This window comes from Dipteris shenzhenensis, chromosome 7, assembly GCF_047967505.1.
Source record: "Dipteris shenzhenensis isolate YYH24624 ecotype China chromosome 7, Dip_SZ_1.0, whole genome shotgun sequence".
Taxonomy (NCBI): Eukaryota; Viridiplantae; Streptophyta; class Polypodiopsida; order Gleicheniales; family Dipteridaceae; genus Dipteris; species Dipteris shenzhenensis.
The window spans coordinates 49,137,635-49,144,433 of record NC_141602.1 but is presented as its reverse complement, the minus strand read 5'-3'; the positions used below and the strand labels follow the sequence as shown (position 1 = coordinate 49,144,433).

At 45.1% G+C, this 6,799-nt stretch overlaps 1 pseudogene; it reads left to right on the top strand.

Annotated features, from left to right (window-relative positions):
- Window positions 1-920: 920 nt before the first annotated feature.
- On the top strand, window positions 921-4,481 carry LOC147900442 (uncharacterized; annotated as a pseudogene).
- Window positions 4,482-6,799: the final 2,318 nt, after the last annotated feature.

The window sequence follows — 6,799 nt, the reverse complement described above, 5'->3', positions numbered from 1 at the left end:
ATAGCATGCGTCGGGGAAGGGGCCAAAGCGCACTCGTTGCCGTAGAATGACTCCATCCGGGAAGACCAGTCAAACACAATTGAGGAGCTCTTGGCTCCGGTCCCAAAGGATCCACACCTTTCGCATAGAGGACTCCTTTCGGGTCGGTTTAGGGTTCAGCAACAATCTTCCCAGCGAGCTCGCCATTCGCTCCACCGCCCCACCCAACCACTCCGGAAGGCCCGGAAAATCCACCCACACCGGGCATTCGTGGTACAAGAATTCTCCCACACTGAAGGAGGGGCTCCAAGGTAGAGACAACACCATGGTTCCATCAAAGAGGTAGTTCGTTGCGGACTCCTTCCGATACACACCTCAAAAGGAAAAACCCTTTCCCCACAAACTTCGCGGAGTACGCAGAGGCTGGTAAGTCGCATTCATAAAGGAGAAAGTCCCTCAGCTCTTGGTAGGATGGAATTCTTCCCATGAAGAACATATACACTCCCCCTTTGGCTAGCCGTTCTAGCTCTGGTTTCAGGGAACCTCAAGATAAGCATCTTGGATCGGAGTGGAATCAAGGATCGGAGGGAAGAGCTCTGGAGCCTGTGCGTGTCCATTCTAGCAATCTCTGCCAAACATGGAGTAGAGAAGGAAGGCATGTCAATGAGGATCCCGAGACAGCCCGGATGTGTGCTGACAAGAACCCGAGGTTGGGGAGAAACATATGGAAGCTCCATCGTATACGAAGCAGTTGTAGGTAACCTAATTCTCTCCGCTGCTGGACCAAGAACTTCAAGAGATAGTTAAGCTAGAACTCGCCTGGTGGAATAGGAAGGTGGAATGAAAAGGCCGGAAGGAACACGCTACTTGCACACTCTTATTCCGTCGATTTTCATGTGTTACTGAACCCTCCACGGAAGGCAGGAGTCTATTGGGACAGGATGGCAACCGAGAACCGATGCCTGGAACATACGAACTCGTCCTTGCAAAAGCTAAAGGACAAGGGTAAAGAGTTTTCCAAAATGGACCTGAAGGTCTACGCAGAGAGTCTCACAGACGACTGGAACCTGGAAACCTCTCTCTGGCCCTCTCAATCCAGCAGTTGTGTGCTATCCAGCATTGGCAGATGGATCAAGCAACTGGTATGCCTAGTTCCCTTGCAAATCGCTCGAGCTGAGAATAATACCTTGAAGCCTCTCGTCAACGGATTTCAGATACCCTCACATGCGGCCTACGCAGACGCAGTGTCCCTTGCCAACCTGATTCGATTTGGGCTCTATGATCTGGTGTTGGCGAGTTGGGGAGGAGACGTGAGGGTAATCTCGTCCATGGGTAAGCAAAGCAGTGGCAAATCTTATCTGCTGAATCATTTGGTTGGTTGTCTATTGGATGTAGCTGGAGGCCGATGCACCGATGGCGTGTGGATGACCCTGAGAAGTGAAGCAGATTGCCTGTACGTGATGCTGGACTTCGAAGGTTTGGGGAGTTTCGAGCGCAGTGAACAAGAAGACATGCTGCTCTCGATTCTGAATGCTGCAATTAGCAATGTTGCTATTTTCAACAAGAAGGTGCGTGCAAATATCTAAGAGAATTCTGTCAAAAGTCGACGTGCATAACATTTAGAAATTGGTTGTATGTGCTTGCTTCTTGAATCGAATGTTAGTGTTCTGTACGTGAAGGATTTTCATCTGGACAATGAGACGGAGGCAATCTTCCAAAGGTTCCAGGATGGCGTCAGCTTGGTCAAGGCAGACGAGAAGCTGTTCAAGGGCTTGTTCTACATTGCTATCAAGGACGTGGATGCTTCCGATGTAGAAGACTTGAAGACCGAGTTCTATGCCAAGATCCGCCACATCTGCAGCAAGTCGAGTGAGAATTTCCTCACTACCATGTACGGAGGCGAGGTGGAGATCACAGCAATGCCTCCTTTTCAGCGTGCAGAATTTCACGAGAGTATTGCTAACATCGGCGCTACGATACAAGAACTCACCTCAAGCTATCACAGTGGTAGAAGCTTTATGTTGGACCTGAAGCTGGTGATTGCCCAGATCAGTGCTAGAGATTGGTCGCCTGTGGACTCAAAGAGGCTGGCAATGAGGTTGAATCTATTGCGAAGGAATCTGATTTCTGCTATAAGGCTAGGGGAGTGCTTGGAGAGCGGTAACCTCTTAGATTTTGACACCCAAGAGGAGATCGATGATGATCCAATACATGTGGAAGGCTTCGTCTTTTCAGTTAGGGATGCCGGTTTAGAGCTAGCAACTGATGAAACTGATGCAGGCAAGGTGATGCGAAGCGTTTTCAGGCCGTTGAGGGAAGCTTTTGAGGATGTCGTGAAAAGAAAAGGCAGCGATGAGACGTGGCATTCCATGTACGAGGCCTTCTTGATGTCTCTAATTGATCGGAGACGCGACCGGGTGCTTACATGGTTGCAAGCAAACACTCGAGACTTTCCAGGAGACGGGGATGTCCAAAAGCTTCAGCTCGAAGCTCTTGCTACGCTTTCGGAGATGAAACACAGGCTCGCCCTCTGCAGCTGCAAATGTGGCGAATGCTTTCTGAGATGTACCCTCGAGAGAGGCCACCCGTCTGATCATTCGTGCCTAGGCAACCACGCTTGCGCGGAACCATGCACATATTGCCTGGGAGAGATTGAAGAACTGAAGCATGTGGATGATGCACCAGTGCTCGAGTGGAACGACCTTGCTGGGCACCACGGAGCTCACGACTGCAAGCGTAGGACTCACACTTGCGGCAAGCCTTGCATCTTCTTTAGTAAATCCTCCAATTGCAATAAGATGTGCTCCCTAAGGGCTGACCATGAAGGGGAACACCGTTGCAACTCCCAGCAGCATATGTGCAACAGCTCGTGCTCCTTGCCTGGCTGTCACAATTCTTGTGCTGTTCCTTTCGAATTGGGCGATCACGAGCGGCATGCTTGCCATGAGAAATTTTGTCCCAGGCAGTGCTCCATGGAGGGATGCACCCGGACTTGTATCTCCCAAGATCACTTCCATGCATTGGCCGAAGAGGACGTGGTGCATTTCTGCGCAAACGAGCATCCTTGTGAAATGCTGTGTTAGGCTCCAGGTATTTGTGATGTGCTGACGGAAATCGTGAAGCAGACCCGCAGCTTCCATGGGAAGAGAGGTTATTTCGAGTACGAGTATGTCTCTGAGCAAAGCGAAATCAGAAAAGGTTGCAGCCTGTTGATTCCTCCGTTACAACAACACCACGCTGGTCCGCATACACACACCACCAACAGCAACGCAGTGCATTTCTGCGAGGTAAGGTGTCCAGCATGCGACTACTATTGTCAGCTCCCCATCGGGCATCCGGGTTTGCACAAGACGGTGCATGGCAAGATGCGGAAGATGAAGTTCGTATCGGAAGTGGAGGAGATCGATTTGCTGGACAGAAGGTATGCGAGGGGAGAGTCAGGCATGGCGGAGTTGTGCATGATGCATTGCAAAGCGAGAGGCCGAGGACACACGCATCTGATACGATGTCCAGCAAACCAAGAGGGAGGATGCTGCACCGAGAAACTTTACGATGGTGCGAGGCATGCAAAAACACAGTGCAAAGGGCTAGAAGTGGACGAAATGACTCACGAAACGTACTGGAAGAACGTAAGGTTCGTGGATCCGTGCGAGGAAGGCGAGAGGGCGGTGTTCGGGCTGTGCGACCATTTTTGCAGGTCGGAGGAGCACACGGAGGTCGGAGGAAGCTCAACGACGAGTGGGGGGGTGACGGGGAGGTCGTATTGCACAGAGAATCTATGGCATGCAGCGGTGTTGAGGAGCGGAGCTTTTCAGGGAGGAGGAGGAGGCTACGTAACGGAAGACGGCCATCACTTTGCCTGCGATCATTCAAGAAACACGCCTCACAATGTGATATTCGTGATCGACAAGTCGGGCTCGATGGGTAGCAGGGACGTAGCGTCGAGCATGGCGAAGTTTCTAGCTAGCGGGTATGGCAATCGGTTGGGGTGCGTGATGGAGGCCCTGTTGCGGTTCATCAAGGCGCGGGTGCAGGCGACGAGCAGCAACAGCCAAGGGGCGGACTCGGTGTCGGTGGTGTTGTTCGATACGAGCGCGGTGACAGCAACGAAGCTGGAAGACATGAAAGAAGGGGTGGTGGAACAGTTGTTGAGATACAGAGCGGCCGGGGGCACGACGTATTCGAGCGGGTTGCAGGCGGCGGAGCAAGTGCTTGTGCAGTCGAGGACTCCCGCGCTCCGTGGTGATCTTCCTCAGTGACGGCGGCAACAACGGCGGTGTAGACCCTGTTTATTTGGTGAAGCGCATGAAACAAGATGACCCCCGCCTCTCCCTCCACACCATCATGTTTGGTGGGTCTGACCCTTCCGTTCGTATCCTCCCCTCGCCGGTGATGGCACCTTCCAGCTCAGCCTCGACGAAGTCCAGTTGGCCAAAAGTTTCGAAGGCTTAGCTCGCAGCCTTAGGCCTAAGCTCGCGGCTTTGTGCAGCAGCTCCGTTTAGCTCATTTTGTACGTTGCTCCCTTCCAAGTTGCAGTTCTACTTCTCTTTAAAGGGTTTTTTAATGTAAAGTAACCTCTTTAAAGCAACCCTTGTAATTATATACTACCTTATGACAGCCAACTTTTGTAAATGGTCTTTTTTGGACCTCACGACCTCTATAAATATTAAATATCCTTTTATGGAAACAGAAAGCAGCCCTAAAGTAACCTCCTAGTTCGTTTGTAAGTATACTACCTTAGCCTTTTTAAATTTAAGTAACCTAGCCTTTGTGTATCATGGTCTATTTTTTTTGAGTTAAATATAATCTGGATTGGTCCTTGCTGTGGTTAAGTCTACATTCTATGAAATTCTCATCTCTATCCGTAAGTATCTTTCTTAATCAATAAAATTAAGATAATGCCCCCATTAAGATAATGCCCCCTTACTTTCTCAATCAATAAAATGAAAACTCTATTAGCATTAATGGATCCTTCTAAGTAAATTAAAAAGTAAATAAGCCCCCTCTTACTTTCTCAATCAATAAAATGAAAACTCTATTAGCATTAATGGATCCTTCTCTCCTAAGTGAATTAAAAATAAGCCCCCTCTTACTTTCTCAATCAATAAAATGAAAACTCTATTAGCATTAATAGATCCTTCTAGGTGAATTAAAAAGTAAATAAGCCCCCTCTTACTTTCTCAATCAATAAAATGAAAACTCTATTAGCATTAATGGATCCTTCTAAGTGAATTAAAAAGTAAATACGCCCAAAATTAACAAGTAAGATAAAGATAATGCCCCCTTAAACTTTCTAAATCAATAAAATTAAGATAATGCCCCCTTACGTTCTCAATCAATAAAATGAAAACTCTATTAGCATTAATGGATCCTTCTCTTCTAAGTGAATTAAAAAATAAATAAGCCCCCTCTTACTTTCTCAATCAATAAAATGAAAACTCTATTAGCATTAATAGATCCTTCTAAGTGAATTAAAAAGTAAATAAGCCCCCTCTTACTTTCTCAATCAATAAAATGAAAACTCTATTAGCATTAATGGATCCTTCTCTTCTAAGTGAATTAAAAAGTAAATAAGCCCCCTCTTAAAAAGTAAATAAGGCCCCTCCAACTCTATCAATAAAATTCTATTTGCATTACAATGTGAAAATTAACAAGTAAGATAATGCCCCCTTAACTTATGTGAAAATTAACAAGTAAGATAATGCCCCCTTAAACTTTCTAAATCAATAAAATTAAGATAATGCCCCCTTATACTTTCTCATTCAATAAAATGAAAACTCTATTAGCATTAATGGATCCTTCTAAGTGAATTAAAAGTAAATAAGCCCCCTCCAACTCACTCAAAAAAATAATTAACAAAAGGCCCCAAAAAATTAATATAATAGCACAAACTCACACCGCACCCATCTATATGTATGCCTACTCAAAAAAAAAATTAACAAAAGGCCCCCAAAAATTAATATAATAGCTCAACTCACACCATACCCATCTATATGTACGCCGCATTTTGCATGCTTCTAAGAGAATTCTTCCAACAATTTATTACCATGAGTGTTGAGTTCCCTTGTAACAACTCTATCCTTTTTTATACGTAATAGTCTTCTTCAGTGAAGTCTATTCTTTTATCAGCTCAAACTCACCACACCCATCCATCTATGCGTCCCATTTTGCATGCTTCTAATAGAATTCTTCCACCAATCTATTACCATGAGTGTTGAGATCCCTTGTAAGAACTCTAAACTTTTTTAACTAATCGGTGAAGTCTATTCTTTTATCAACTTGACCACTTCACAAATATAATACATACTTTTGCAAAACATAAAAAAGAATCTACATTGGCTCCTTGAACTCTGGTTTAGTCTCATTCTTTAAAACTCTCTTCTCAAGAGATCATGGAAATTTTCTTTGTTAAAGTTGCTTACAAACTCCCTTATTTCCTTTATTTGATTTTTTCACTACTTTAATAAGAAATGACTTTTCATATTTACAAAATTATGGAAAGTACATTTACCCTTTTTGTCTACTTGGTATTTTTCTATAAGGCTTGACCAATCAACAATTATAATATGTATTACTTGTCTTTCCCAAATAAGTATTACTCACACTATGGTGTCTTTGAGAAATGCACATCCTCATGACTAATTTGCTTTTGGCCAAAATAATTGAGTAGTCAATGCTTGGTAAACTCTCTTGCCTTTTTTAGATATTTTACAAGGGCTTCAATTCACGTATCATGTCCATATTTTAATTTTACTACTTAGGATATTCTTGCCTCATACTTCTGACATGTTTAATGCAGGCTTCCAAGACTTTTGTTAAA